We start from the raw sequence: 16919 nt of genomic DNA, 5'->3' as shown, positions 1-16919 counted from the left end.
CATTTAAAGAGGAAATATAAAATCCAAAGCAATCAATTTATTTTTTTAATTGAGGTGAAATTCATTTAGGATAAGATTAAGCATCTTAACATTGTTAAAAGCATGCTGTTGAAGGCAAAAGTATTTAGTGCATTCACAACATTGTATAATCAACACCTCCATCAGGTTCCAAACATTTTCATCACATAAAACGACCCATTTCCATTAAACATTTAGTCTGCATTCTCCCCTCCCTCCAGCTCCTGGCAGCCACCAATCTGTACTCTGTCTCTATGGATGGTTATATTCTGAATATTTCATATAAAGGAAATCATGGAATATGTGATCTTTGGTGCCTAGCACTCTTCACTTAGTATAATGTTTTTGAGGTTGATCCATTTTGTGGTATGTATCAAATACTTTAATCCTTTCTGTGACTGAATAATGTTCCATTATATGTATAAGCCACAATGTATTCTTTTCATCTACTCATCAACTTTTGTGCTGTTTGTACCTGTAACTTTCGTGAATAGCGCTACTATGATTACGTGTGTACGCATATATTTTTGAGTACCAGATTTCAGTTATTGGGGGTGCATACTTAGGAGTATAATTGATGTGTCATGTTGTAGTTCTGTTTAACTTTGGAGGAACTGCCAAACTGTTTCCACAATGATGAAACCATTCTACATTCCCACGGTGAATGTACCATTGTTCCAATCAATCTCTCCATATCTTTGCCAATGCTTATTTTCCTTTTTTTTTTTTTTTTTACTATAGCCATGTCATTGGGGATGAAATTCTACCTCATTGTTGTTTTAATTTGCTTCCCTAATGAATAATGATGTTGAGAATCTTTTCATGAGCTTGCTGGCTCTTGTACATCTTCTTTGGAGAAACGTCTATTCAAACCCTTTGCCCATTTTCTAACTGAGGGCAATCAGTTTTTAATAGCAGAAATTCAGTGAAATATTTAGAAATAAGACAGAAAGCAAGGAATACAATCCCTCCTGCTGCCTTGCTGCTGTTACTCTTAAAAACCCATCACATAGTGCTCATTCGTTTTTGTTTTTTTGTTTTTTTCTACATTCCGGGTAACATGGAAGAGATGGAGTTTATGCCCAACTTGATACACAGGAATAATTCCAATCACTCAAAGCAATTGCCATCTACTTATTTCTCAAAAACAAACAAAACCAACCAGGCTCCTGTCATTTGCAAGTATGCCAATGCCTCTGCAGTTCTGCCTGTGGTTACACTGTTGTCAGCCTGCCCGGGTTCAAACTCTGACTCTTCCAATTTCTGTGTGATGTGTCAAAAGTTGTCATGGTTTCCTCTCTAAACAATGGAGATATTTAAAATGCCTGTTTTAGGGGTACCTGGGTAGCTCGGTTGATTCAGTGTCTGACTCTTGTTTCAGTTCAGTTCATCATTTCATGGGTTATGAGATCGAGCCCCAGGGTGGTCTCCACACTCAGCAGGGAGTCTGCTTGAGATTCTCTCTCCCTCTATCCCTCCTCCTGTAATAAATAATCTTTATTATTCCTCACTCCTTCTGTAATAAATAATCTTTAAATAAAATAAAATGTCCATTTTATTTTAAAAATTGTGAAAATAAGAAAGTGTCCAGGTAAAGCTTCCAAAATCATATATTCACATTAAAAATAAAATAATATATTCACATTAAAAATACTTTATAAACGTTACCTGTCACAGTTCAAGGCTCTACTATGCCATCTCTCTACTGCTGCTCTCTTTCCAAGTCCTCATTCCGGCTGCCATTCACAAGCTCCAGAATGATCTCTTCATTCACTGAATGGATTTATCCTGAGCTCACATATCCCTCTCAGTTCAAAGGCCAGCTGGTGTTTAATCTGTGTTTCTTTCCACTCTCTTTTCATCTTTCTTGGCCAAATATTTTGAAAATTAAAAAATGTTAAATGCTGTCTTTAAGTACTATATACATACCCTCAACTGACACACTTTAATATATTCTAATAAAGGCCTTTGCTCCACACAGATTGCTCCTATTTCAGTCATTATATACAATAATATATTTCAGCCATCGCCTGACTCTGCCACCCTCAGTGCATTCAACATGATTGCCCATACTCTTTCTGGTGCAGTGTCTTCACTTGCTTCCATAGGAAACATTCTCCTGGTTTTTGTCCTCTTTAAATACTCCTTCTTCTCAATTTATTTTGAAGATGTATGCCCCCTATCTAGACATTAAGTTTTGGTATTCCTTAAGTATTCCCCTTCGATCCACTTTGATCTACTCTCTCTTTCTAGCCCAAATCTTCCAGGGAATGAATCAAAATGATTTTCTTTGGAAGCTGTCAATTTACAAATCTGTTTTCTTTGATAAGGTTTTTGTTGCTTTGCCTCAGCTTCATGTTGAGACTTGTTATCAAATCTACTGCCTGCAGATACTTATCATCCAGGAGCCTCTAATAGACCCTGCATAATAGTTTAATAGCTTCCATTTATTTTTCCGTGAGTTGTGCTAGACAATTCATATGTTTTTCATTTAATTCTCACCCCAATCTTGTTAGATATGTATTAACAACCCATTCTGAAGATGAAGATATGTTTCAGAGGTTAAGTCAGCTGCACAAAGTGGACCCATCCACTTAATATTGGATCCAATATTATCTTTTCAGTGTTTCACTTTTTCCTTTCATAAAATTAGATCAGTCGCATTTGTGCCTTCACATAAAAACTGATTTTGAGAAAACAGATGATAAAACAAACACATGCTTCTTTTGAAAAAATCACCAGATGTTGTCAAAGCCTGTTTATATGTATCCACGTCGCTAGCAACTTGCCTAAAATTGACAGACCGAACTTTGGACATCCTAAGAAATTGATAAACAGGAAGAAGGGCGATGTAGAAACAAAAAAATCCCCTATGTTACCTAAATTATATTATTGAGAAATCACTACATACACTAAACCACTTTAAACTATATGAAATTAGGACACCCAATATATAAGATATGCACTAATCTGTATTTGAAGAATATCTGCAGGTGATTTTGGATTCAAGGACTGTTGAGGACTGTCTTCAGAACCACTCCTACAATTTGTGACAGTAAATATAATAGTGCCAAACTATTCAACAGAGGACATATCACTCAATAAAATAACTAAGAAAATGCTAGGTTTCATTAGTCTGAACACACCTGGTATATTAAAAAATGTCATCTTGTTCAAGTGATAAAATTATGTGAAGTTCCTTATATTCTCTCTATTTGCACATGTGATTTATGAACAAAAAGGTAGACCTGCCTTCACTAATAGAGACAAAAAATGAAATGCATATTATATTCAGACTTGATGCTACTTAGAAAGCTTTTCCCACATGAAGTTCAGATAGCAATCCTATTGTTCTATGTAGGAATATACCCAAAGAAGGGTATTCAAAATGAGTCAAGTGAATTGAATTTGGTTGATCAGATTAAGTAGTGTTTTCATGAAATATTCGAAGTTTGGAAGAGTGATATGTACTCATTGAGCTCTTGTCTTAATTTACATCCCACCTAGATTTCGTCAATAACTTATATGTCATATAACAGAATGGTGGTTCTTCAGATTTAACTAATGGTCAGATGAGGCTGGGCTATCAGAGTAGCATAATAGTAGTATAATAACTGTTGGCTTCAAGTATATGGTAAAGTCTGGAGGATGGTCACCCATCTACACAGGTATTATCTACAAGATGGATTCTCAGCCATGATTCAGCCTATGCTATGTATTGCCAAGATAGCAACTTCTGAATAATGTGATAGAAGACCAGTAGACTTACAGTCATCGGTCTACTGCCATACTCCTTGTTGAAAAGTGAGTCTTTTGGTTTTATGTAACATAACTCAGAATCCTGTGTCAATAGATCAAATATCTATCAGTCTTTAAATATTAGTATTGGCTGCGGATGTGCAAGTAGGAAGAGAAAACTTTTACTTGGGGTAGGAGTTGATCAGTCAAGATAATACATTGTGTCTTCAAGGGTGGAAGGAATCCAACATATTCAACTTGGTTCCAAATGACTGATTGAGGTCCTTCGAGGATCTCTGATGCTGGTGGATCAGACATTTTCAGTAGCAATAGCTAGATTAGCTTTGGTGAATGGAAGTTCTTGGTGTTGGGCCTCTGCATGCCTCCATGTCTGCCAACATGTTCTCTTTCTTCCTGTATCCACTTTCCCAGCAGTGGTGTAGTAATGACAGAGACTAACATCAACTGGCAATGTAGTCCTGTTTGCTTTGTTGTCTAGCACTTCATCTGTAAATGATATTCCTTGGTTTGTATTAACATGTGATATATATTCATATCAGATCCCCATAGGTCCAGCCAATTACATGCCTTTTTCTTAAACTCTTTGATCCTGATTTTTCTCCTTATCTCCATACAGACCTGTGACTAACCAATCAAGCTATTCACCACTAACTGTAATCATACACACACACACACACACACACACACAGAGGAAGTGGTAAAGTGGGTACACAGACTAAATGCCTTTCAATTTTTGCTAACTGCTGTTCTTTCTACTTTAAGTGAGTCTTTAGTATAGATGCAGTGTACCTTTGTCTCACACTCAAAATTCAAGCTGACTCTCCAGTAAAATGAGCATGTTGTTTCTCCTCCAACGACTTGTAATAGGGATGATCCTTGCCACCCTATTTGTCAGGGGAAGGAGAGTTGCTGGGGCAAGAGTGGGAGGTGGCATGTGTGTCTGGCCTCCAGTTTGTATGGTTTACTTGTGACCTTCTACCTTGTTCTTGTTTGATCCAGATGTATTGTCTTCATCTTAGGTCATATTTGTCTACTATAACAAAGATATCACATTTGTCATAACAGCTGCAAATGATGCTACAACTCAAATGAGTTTTCAGAAATTCTCTATAATCTTCCATGATGATTTAATTTTTATAGAGGTGATGGAAATGGAAACATTAGAAATGTTATCCCTGTATCTTTTATGTTGTAAAGGCTGATACCAACTTCTGCCAAGCATAATACCTATATACAGCAATTTACACATATATGTAACATGGCTGTACATAGATGTATATTACATATATACATATTTAAATATTTAATATATATGCATATATATTTTTAATTTAATATTTAAGCTGAAGGGTAGTCAGTTTCAGAGGGAGGCTTCTTCTACTTGGCCTTTTCTACTATAATTGCACTATAATAATTCTTACCACTTCTTATATTAATCATGATTCAAGAGAAACAGAACCAGGAAATTTTACACACACCCATGCACACACTGTGTATACAATATTGTGTATTCCTATGAAAATTCTAAATTTATCATGTCTCAAATCCATTTTCATTTCCATGTTATCTAGAATAGAGGAGGGAAATGGAATGATTTTAAATAAATAAATAAGTTTATTTCCAGTACCAATTCATACATAAATACGTAAACATATTGACTTACTTAATTTTGTTATTTTTAATTTTATCTTCAGGTCTTTTAATCTGGCACTTAAAATACCCACTCTTATTTACGGTAAAAGGTAATTGTACCATTGGACTTTGGGGTTGCTCAGAAAAACAGCTGATGTATTAAATTATTTAAGACCTTTTCTTTGAAAAGGAATAGTATTATTCCTTTTATATCCTATTTATATCCTATTAATAGTATTCTTTGAAAGGAATACTAAAAAGCTAGAGGTAATTATCAGGATGTTGGCAAGAATGGTACAACTTTAAATATTATAATGAAAGGTAAGCAACCCTGAAAATATTACATGTTATTTGGCATGAGAAAGCATGAAAGAAAGATAGGCTGGCATCTTAAATGGATTCCTTCATGTGGTCTGAAAGAGCAACTAGGCTCAAGTGGAGAGAATGCTTAAAATTTAGTAGGGGATGAATACTCTAAGAAATTGAGTTATGTATAAAACAGAATGCCTGGCTCATGTTCCCAATTCCCTTGTTCATTCATTCTTTAAACATTTGTATTGCTTGAATACTTGGTAGTAAGAGTCTGCTGAACAGATAGGATACAAAAAGGAATCAGCTTTGGCTGATTTCTACTTTAAGGACATCATATGATCTTTGGGAGAGAAAAATATGTGTACATATATAACTGCGATCAGTCAATACATTTAATGACAAGGAAGGAATGTTGGGATTCCAAACTGGGCAAGGCTCATGATACTTGGGCAGGGGAAATGAGGGAGAATGGTGATTTTCCCACTAAGGAAAAATTTCAGGGGTAGAAGATATGCACATTAAGGCAAAATGATCCCTTCCCTTCATCAGGGTGGTCATGGAGATTCCTACATTGAGTAATACTTGGAACTAGCTATTCTTCTCTACTCTGGCTCCCCAATCTTTCCCATTTCCTTCATAGAATTGAGGACTAAGTAAAATGATATCATTCTCTATTTGTTAATAGACTCCCATCCTCCATATACCTCACCAGAAGGCAGACTTGCTGAGGGCTGGGAGTCCCTTCTCTTCCCTGGTGCTTCATCACTACCTGTCACAGTGTAGATACTCAATAAATGTCTGTTGAGTTAAAGAATTAAAATCATTTCAGATTTCTCTATGACACTGATAACCTATAATTCTATGGCCCTCTGAATAAGATATATCTATGAATTGTCTTTTCTTACATGTAGTCAAGGAGGCAAATATAAATGTTCCATTTTGAAAAGCAGTTGCATCCAGGTGTGACTTTACATTTAAAAGCAGCATGTGTTTTAATTCAATGGCAATTAGGCTTAAAGGTTGACTATATTGATTAGAAGGCAACAAACTATAGCTCTCTTGTCATCAGTATTAAGCATCCAAGCCAAGTTTTTGTGATTAACTGGGAAACAGCATGTGGGCCTACGTGTCCCCAGGCTCAGGTACAGAGACAGGATGCAGGTTTTCACAGTAAGACAAACTTTTCTTACCTTGTTAACTACTAAAGTCTAACTTACTTTATTTTCAAACCAAAGTAGTCCTTTTCCAAGCCACATATAACAGATCTTTGAGGGTAAATCTCAATACTTTCACACAGAAGAATTGAACAAACTGTGCAAGTCAACCAATAACTTATGGATTTGGAAAAACTACTATTATGAAGTTAGAATCAAGTAACATCTCTGATTCCCTGAGTTCTCTGCTAGAACCAGAAGCAACCATGAAAGATGGTTCATTCACTTCCTTTTTAAAAATTCACATTTCCTTTCCTTTTAGAATAAGGTGAGGTTCTGATATACCTATGTTCTGTGTCTGTCTGCCTTGTGAAACATAATTTACAACTCTTCAACTATAGGACCTTTGAAATCAGTATTTTCAAGCATACAACACAGACTGAATGACTTCTTCTGGCTTAATTCTATGCCACTGATTTATTTGGCTCCTCAAAGCAGCATGAAATAGCCCCAAAATGAGGCTGATGCCAGAGGAGGGGGCATTTGAAGACATTATCTCTAGTAGGAGCCAGTCTAATTGTTATTTTTCCACTGGTCTGGGAGGGAAAAAACATACTCACCAAAGATTAACACTTGAATATTTTCTTTCTAAAAAATAATGTCTCGGAAATGTCTGTCAACATAGACTCACCGGTATGTACCTGGTTCAGCAACATGATTATGTGTCACAAAATATGATTTCTGTGATGTTGGTCCTCTCCTCTGCAGCTCATGTGAGTTATAGGCTTTCCTCTTCTATAATTTTCTATAATTTCTATTATTTGTGGTCATCCTCTTTTTCATGGAGACAGAACACTTCTGGGTACTCTTCTCTTGTCTACTTATATACTGTTTGATTTAGTCATCTGTGGCTTTGTACTGAGGCAGTAATTCAAATCAGGTAACTTTTTGTTGCATAAGCAACAGAGTCTAAGGCAAGAGAATCTGAGTTATCTGTATATTTTTTAGTCTATGTTTTTGGCAGCAGCATACTTGAGTGGAAAGTTCATGGACTTTAGTGTCCAAAATACATTTAAGCTTGAGTTCTGCCTTTTACCACCAGTACAATTTTTTTTCTAATTTACTTAACTACTTGAGATTTATTTATTTTATATAAATTAAACATTAATTTTATATAAGTTTAACATTATTTTATATAAATTAACATTTCCATGGGAAATTTTAGAAACAGAAACATGAATCAGGTATGGCCCTTGCTTTCAAAAGCTCCATGATGCAATGAAAGAGAAAAACACATAAATAGATTATTCTAATATAATAAAATTCTAAGATATGTGTAGGTATTGGATATCTTAGAGGCACAGAGGATGGGAAGAATTTTCTCTTCAATAAAATAAAAATTTTGAATAGAATAAAATTTTTCTCTTCAAAAAAATAAGACACTTTTACAAAAGTGCAGTCCTTATATCATAGAGTAATGATTTTCTGTGCATATATTTTCTTTCGACAATTTCTGGCATTCAACGCTTCAAGATTACAGTATAAGTGTGCTTCTTCCTTCAAAATACAGATACAGTTCAACCGTCACCATGAACTCTGTGGCTATTTCTTTCTGCATTGCTAATTCCTTTCTTCCAAAGCCCTTAACACCATGCCTGCAGTAGCTCACACTTTATCTCTAACTCCTATGCTGCATTTAAATTAATATTAACTGCTTCATCTGTCTTTTCTCCACAGTGAGATTAAAAGTTTTTAGAAAACATAAGTACACATGAACTTCATTTTATCTCTTTCCATTGTAACAGCTATAGTGCACTTAGGAAATGTTCAATAAATAGTGGATGGATACACTATAATGACTTATCTTTTGTCTCAGATTCCTGTTTATGAGAGGAATACTTTAGGCACCCAGTGACTGTTCTTGACTCAATTACTTTTTCTCTTATTTCCTTGAGGGCCTCTTCCACTGGTAATATCAAAGTGAACTTTAACAAAACTATATATTTCAAACTTATCTGTATCTCAGTTCTTATGTCCACATTAAGTAGTAACAAGAGTATAAAAGTTCAGACCTTATAAAAATTATATTCGTCCTTACTAAAGTGTAAAGTGTATGATGAAGAGCTGCCAGAAAAATATTCTGTAGACTGCTTATATTGTATTTATTCTCAGAGAAAGTTAAGCAGTCATAAAATATAAAATTATTATCACAGTCTTTTCTCTTCGAAAGAATGTGTGAAATGTACAAAACATAGTATTTTCCAAAAGTGGGCTCGCATTTCTCTTACAATCAAATTATGAGTATTTCAATATAAGTCCATGATGGATTTTTTAACTCTAAAGATGTTTTTCTTTTTTCCCTTTCAGCATAATTGACCTGTTGACCTGCTCATAGAAGAGAATGTATCAGAAGTGTGTCTGTGGAAATTATTTTTATGTAAGTATCAGTCATTTGGTGAATTAAACCTGAATCTATCTTTATATATATATATATACACGTATATATATATACGTGTATATATATATATATATCACTGCATGCTAGCCATTTGAGGAAGCATGGATGAGATTGGATGTAGATAGGACTTGAGTTTCGGACTTGAGTTTCTCATTTGCTAAATGGGAATGAATTTCAACTATCCATGTAGGATTAATTTGAACAAAACTCCTTGGGCATGATGATGGGTGAGGTCCTAACATTGTTGAGTACTTGCTATTTGTTAGAAACTGCCAGATTGCTTACATTAATTTTCTATCTTAACGCTTAGAAATCTGTAAGATGATGGTCTTATTTCTATTCTATCACTCCAGCTATCTCTTGTTGAGTAACAAGCCCCTCAAATTTAGTGTCATAAACTAAGCATCACTTTATGATGCTCATTGATTCTGTGGCCAGGAATTTGGACTGTAGACATAGCTTGCCTCTCTTGCTGTTCCTCAGCTGGGAAGACTCCAATGCAGGGAGCTGGAATCATCTGAATGTCTCCTCACTCAAATGTCGGAGGTGGTTAACAGTTTACTCAATGTTTGGGCTTAGCTCAATATGTCAACCAAAGTGCCCAAATATGGCATCTCCTTGTAGCTTGGGTTTTTTTTATTACAAGGAGAATAAGGTACTAGCTGTGAGTAAGAGACAGGCAGGGCTAGATAGGGAGAGATAGGTAGGGGGCCATGGAATTAGGCTCACAAAATCCGGAAAATGTGGAGATGAAAGGAAACCAGAGATAAATAAACCAGACCATCCCGTTCTAGGTGCTAGAGGTGGGGTCTTGTTATAACAGCTACTTGTGACCAGTAAAGAATTACTGGGCCCTAAAAAGAAAGTAAGCCATTAAAAATGTTATCACTAGTCCTTAATGGTGTTATCAAAACAGATGTTAAAAGGATTTAGGGGGCAGCCCCTGTGGCCCATCAGTTTAGTGCCACCTTCAGCCCAGGGCGTGATCCTGGAGTCCCGGGATTGAGTCCCACATTGGGCTCCCTGCATGGAGCCTGCTTCTCCCTCTGCCTGTGCCTCTGTCTCTGTCTGTCTGTCTTTCTCTCTGTCTCTTATGAATAAATAAAATATTTTTTAAAAAGGACTTAGGTTCCCTGGTTGGTTTTCAATAAAAGACCAAACTTACAAGTTCTCAGTGGCAACCCTGTCGGGACCCCTCTCACTTCTGAGAGTTTTTCTGTACCTTTGCTTAATAAACTTTTTTAGCTTTACTCACTCTCCTCTGTTAGATTCATTCTTTGACTCCTTGAGACAAGAAGCAAGCTCTCCTGCTTCAGTGTATAGACTCTACCCCCTACCAACCTCAGAAAAACTGTGGGGCACCTCTTATTCCAGCATAACCCATCCAAGGTTTACTTTTTCTTTTGTTCTGCTATGTCCTAAGTAAGTGGTTGGTAATAACTTACTATTACATCCTTAGAGAAGATCAGGAGATATTGACACTCTGTATGCTTATATATTTTGATGTGTTTATACACACAAAAAGACTTGAAAAACAAAACCAAAAACTCTAACATTATGTAACAAGAAGGAAAGGAATTTTTTTCTAAATGTTTTGAGAAGTATTTTCCAAGATGAGAAAGCTCTTCTCATAAAAAAAAGGACTCAAAGGATGTTTTTCTTGAACTCATCCCTTAAAAACTCCAACTAAATTATTTAAAATCTCCTTTGAAATGTATACAGAGTTCTTTGAATCTGTTGAGAGAGAAGAAAAGAATCAAGATCAGTTAGATGAACCTCTATTATCTTGTTAAAAGGAGGAAGGGGAGAGATTCCAGTGAAAAAGCTAGCTCTGAGGGCCTGTTTCTCCATAGAAACATTGAAAAAAATCAAACACAACTGTCAGAATCAACCTGGCCAGAACTCTGGGAAGGTGAAAACATCCAAGTAAACACTGAATTAAGAAAAAAAGCAAATTAAAAACGGCTGTAAAACTCTATGGCATTCTCATTTACCCTTGCCCCATCTCTGTCCTCATCATGGTGGTGATCTTAAAGATTCAGTTTACATTCCCACAATGGAGCACTAGTCCTTGGTTCCATATGGAGAAAAACAGACCTTAGTCACAAACTGTTTTTGTCTCTACCTTATGCCCATCTTAAGTACTGACTTAAATACAAAGTGCTTATCTTTGTTTTCACCTAAAAAAGAATACAGAGTAAAAAAAGTCATGGTTGACATAACTCAAAAACATAGTGAGGCAAACAAGCCATAGCTATTGGGGGCAAACCATTATCATGATTGACATAACTCAAAAACATAGTGAGATAAACAAGTCATAGCTATGGGGGCAAACGATTATGATTTAGACAAACAAAATACTGAAACTAGGAGAGGAAAAAAGAGAGAGAGTTTTTTAGGAAATTAGGGAATTCAAAGGTGTATGTGTACACTGGTAATTTTGGAACATCACACACCTTGTCAGTGCTGGATACATACTTAGAAAAGTTCTGAAAAGCTAATAAATACATTCACCAAAGTTGCAATACACAAGATCAACCAGCAAAAATCAGCTGTGTTTCTCCCAACCAAAAATATATAATCCAAAGAGGAATTAAAAAAACATTGCCATTTACAACTGCACTAAAAAAAATAAAATACCTAGGAATAAATTTAACCAAGAAGGGGAAAGCCTTGTACATTGAAAACTTCAAAACATTCTCAGAAGAAATGAAAGACCTACATAATTGAAAGATATTGCACACTCTTGGATTGGATCATTTAACATTGTTAAGATATAAAAGCAATCTGTGTTAGAATTCCAACAACCTTGTTTACAGAAACAGCAAAAGTGCTTCTCACATCCATGTGGAATTGCAAAGTACCTGAAAAGCTAAAACAATCTTGAAGAAAAGCACCAAGTCAGAGGACTCACATTTCCTGATTTCCAAATTTACTAAAAAGCAAGTTTCCCAACAGTGTAGGACTAGCATAACAGTAGCTATATAGACCAATAGAATAGAATTGAGTGTCCGAAATAAACCCATACATATTATGGCCGATTGCCTTTTGACAAGCAAGTGAAGACCATTTGGTGGTAATTGAATTGTATCTTCAACAAATGGTACTGCAACATCTGCAGGAAAATGAATCTACATATAGAAGAATGAATTTAGACTCCTACTTTACATCTATAAAAAATTAACTCAAAATGGATCAACAACCTAACTATAGAAGATAATACTATAAAACTAACAGAAGTAAACATATGGATAAATTTCATGACCACTGGATTTGGCAATGGATTCTTAGACACCACAAGCATGGACAACAGAAGAAAAAATAATTAAATTGTACTTCATCAAATTAAAAATGTTTGTGTAGCAAAGAACCTTATTAATAAAGTGAAACGACAAGCTACAGAATGAGAGAAAATATTTGTGATTCCTATATAAGGGTCTAATGTCTGGAATATATAAAGAACACTTGTAACTTAACTTCTCAAGAAAGAGAAACAACTCAATTAAAAAATGGGCAAAGGACTTGAGAAGATATTTCTCCAAAGATTTATATGGCCAGTAGGCACATAAAAAGTTTCTCAACATCATTAGTCATTAGGGAAAAGCAAATCAAAACCACAATGAGATATTACTTCATACCCAGTAGAATGGCTGTAACTTAAAAAAGGTAAAGGAGGGATCCCTGGGTGGCACAGTGGTTTGGCGCCTGCCTTTGGCCCAGGGCGCGATCCTGGAGACCCAGGATCGAATCCCACGTCCGGCTCCTGGTACATGGAGCCTGCTTCTCCCTCTGCCTGCGTCTCTGCCTCTCTCTCTCTCTCTGTGACTATCATAAATAAATAAACATTTAAAAAAAAAAAAAAGGTAAAGGAGGGCAGCCCCGGTGGTGCAGCGGTTTAGCGCCGCCTGCAGCCCAGGGTGTGATCCTGGAGACTCGGGATCGAGTCCCACATCAGGCTCCTTGCGTGGAGCCTGCTTCTCCCTGGGCCTGTGTCTCTGCCTCTCTCTCTCTCTCTCTCTGTGTCTCTCATGAATAAATAAATAAAATCTTAAAAAAAAAAAGTAAAGGAAAATGAGCTTTGTTGAGAATTTAGAAAAACTGAAACACTCATATATTGGTAAGAAGAGTATGAAATGGTTCAGCCACTTGAAAATTTGACAATTCCTTAAAAAATTAACTGTGGAATTACCATATAACTCCACAATTTTACTCCAAGGCATGTACCTAAAATATTGAAAACAGAATCCAAACAAATACACATAGATAATGTAAACAATAGCAGTCTACACAATAGCCAAAAGGTGGAAGCACAGGAAATATCTATCAGGGAATGAAGGGATAATCAAAATGTGATACATACATAAAATGGAATATTATTTAGCCATAAAAAGAATGAAATATTGATACATGCTACAATGTGGATGAATCTTGAAAACATTATGTGAAGGGAATGAAGCCAGATAAAAAACTGTCATGTATTTGACATGATTCCATTTATATGAAATATGTAGAATAGATAAATCATAGAGATTGAAAACAGATTCATAGTTGCCAGGGACTGGGGTAGAGGGAAATGGAGAAATATTTATAGATACAGTATTTTCTTTTGAAGTGATGAAAATATTTTGGAACTAGATGGGGGTGGTAATTGCATGACACTGTGACTGTACTTAATGCCACAAGATTATTCACTTTAAAATAAAAAATTTCATGTCATATGTATTTCACCTCAAAAAAAATTTAAAGTATGAAAACCTTATGGGGGGGGGGGAGTCCAAACATTGGGTTTTTCATGATCCATATCAAGATCTAGATTAGATCTGTGACATCTGCGCCACACACCTATATATTCTGTTTATTTGAGAATGGCTCACGAGCATAAAGTGTCTTCTTTAATACATTTTATCTGCAATATATAATTATTCATTGAGTCCATTGATTTGGGGGGTAAAATGATATACCATAGCCTACATTTTTGAGAATTATAATCTCATTCTCTCAGGTCTATCTGCTTGCCTTAGCCTTGTTTTTTATTGCATTTATGCATAATATTTAATAAAATTTAATAATAAAAATTAAAGCTACATAAAAATATTTATGCTTAACATTTTCGGATGCTATTTATTATTTGTACTATGAATATTGTCAGGATGGGAATTTTCCTTTCTGTAACAATTATCTATAGAGCCTCAACAAGAGGAATAGCTGGTTGAAGTTTGCTAGTAAGTTTACCCACTGATATATGCCCGACTACTACATGATCTTTTTATGTCAATGCAATCCCAAGCACTTGCAGGAAGCAGGGGGGAAAAAAAGCATTATAATAAAAAATAAGAAATGTAATTTCCAATATCCATGAGTCTGGAAAAACAACACCCATTATATTTCCCATTGCAATAGCCCACGTAATACATGTGTTTGTTTTCTCACCGGAAGAGCTTTAAAGTAAAGCACATTTAAGTAGATATAGTTACATTGCTGAGAAAATAAATATTCCATTACATTCTATTAGAATACCTAATCTTTCTGACAAACAAATCAATTATCTACTCATTTGTTTATTCAACAAATATTTCATAAGCATTTGGACACTTGCTAAATACCCAAAGAGGAAAAAAAAATACAGCACATTCCAAGCACATACATGAACTCTACAGGGCAGAAGCCTAGTATACAGTCAGGCTATCTGGGTTTCAGTGTATGTAATTTAGGGAAAGTCACTTCCTTGTTTTGATCCTTGTTTTCCTCAAGAAATGGGAATGTCAATTGGGTCCTTTAAAATATATAAATAGCTTTCCACTCCTTTAAAAGGTTGAGATGCAGTATAGTGTAAGTAAATATTTTCAGGTTAAATGTAGCCATTTCAAAACTAAAAGGAATCATAACAAAAGTATTCAATCTTGACACTTGAGTTTAAATATCTTTATCTTTGATCCTTAGAGGGATGTAGGATCCTATATTCACTATGTGTAATATGTGTTTGCTACAAAAGCAAAGATCAGAATAAAAAAAAGTGGCATTGTTTTCCTGGGTAATATAGATTATTAGTAACAAGCAAGATTAGAACTGGGATGGCCTTAACATTTTCATAAACTGACAAATTGCTTGTGATGGTTCATTTATGGGTCAGTTTGACTAGCCTCAGTGTCCAGATTCAATATTATTCCCGGGTGTGTCTATGAAAGTGTTTCCAGATGAGATGAACATTTGAATTAGTGGACTCTATAAAGTAGATGGCCCTTTTCAATGTGGGTGGATATCATCCAGTCCTTTGAGAACCTAAGTAGAGAACAAAAAGTGGAGGGAGTGAAGTAGTCAACTCCTCCTGCCTCACTTTTGAGCTGGGACATCTCATCTAATCTTCTGTTTTCAGATTCTGTCTTAATTATACCACCAGCTTTCCTGGGTCTCCAGCTTGCAGATGCCTGATTGTGGGACTACTCATTCTCTATAACCATGTGAGATAATACCTCACAATAAATAAAAGGATATCTATAAGTACATATAGAGAGATCTTATTTTTTCTGTTTCTCCATAGAACCCTAACAGATATTGGTACCCAGAGTGGTTCTAGAAGAAGAGAGTAGTAAAGATGAGTTTTCTGAATTGGTTCTGGAGTCTCTGCAATTGTTCTAATCTGATTGTATTTAAAAAGATACTAATAACTCAATTTCTGGTAGTAGAGCATTTTCATCCATAGCAAGAACTATTTATAAAGATATGCAAAATATTTGCATTAGATATCTAATTGATCACCTATAAGAAAAAGAGGACTAGATGACTCTGTGTATAATCCTTTGGAACATATTTGGAAAACTAAGGAATATAATGAAACTGTTTGATTCCTCCTAATGTCTCTGGACAAAGTGGTGAAAAGCGAAATTCAAAGATTTGAATTCTTATCTCAAGTCAAGCACAGATAACAGTAAAAACTTCTAGGTGTGCCTTGAAGGAGTGAAAACTGCAAGACTAAAATTGCTGAAAATGAAATGGAAAACATCATCCTGTGATTGGCTGAATACCAACACAAGCTGAACTTCCAGAATCACCAGATGCCTACTGTTCAATTGATGGCATTGATAAAGAGTAAGCAAGATTCTATAAATTGGGAAGAGGATGTGTGGGAAGATCCTGATGAAGCTAGTGACACTGAGCTTCTAATTTTGGATGAATCCTCTTTACCAGTGGAGGAAGTCTCCCCACCTCAAGTGGGAGTGGACTTCCCACCTTTCCAGTGGCAGTAGCATATTGTCCCCACTGTATCAGCCTCTCTGCCCACAGTGGTATAGGCCTTTCCACTTGCCACTGAAGGAGTTAACTTTGCGTGGCTGGAGGAAATCGTAATAGCTCCCCTGAAATTGTTACCATGCAAGACAATATTTATCTCAGGATCTCTCTTTGCTTCTGCATCTGTAACTAGACTCCCACCCATCCCAGCAGGTTTTTAAAGGTGAAGTATAATATAACCCATGATAAGGGATGTTACACTCCAAAAGAACTACTTACATTTTCTCATTTATAAAGATGGAAATCCAGGGAACATGGGTGAGAATGGATACTAGGAATGTGGGATAATGGTGGAAGGA

This window comes from Canis aureus, chromosome 20 (assembly GCF_053574225.1).
Source record: "Canis aureus isolate CA01 chromosome 20, VMU_Caureus_v.1.0, whole genome shotgun sequence".
Taxonomy (NCBI): Eukaryota; Metazoa; Chordata; class Mammalia; order Carnivora; family Canidae; genus Canis; species Canis aureus.
The sequence above is the reverse complement of the archived record's forward strand: the minus strand, read 5'-3'. Positions refer to the sequence as shown.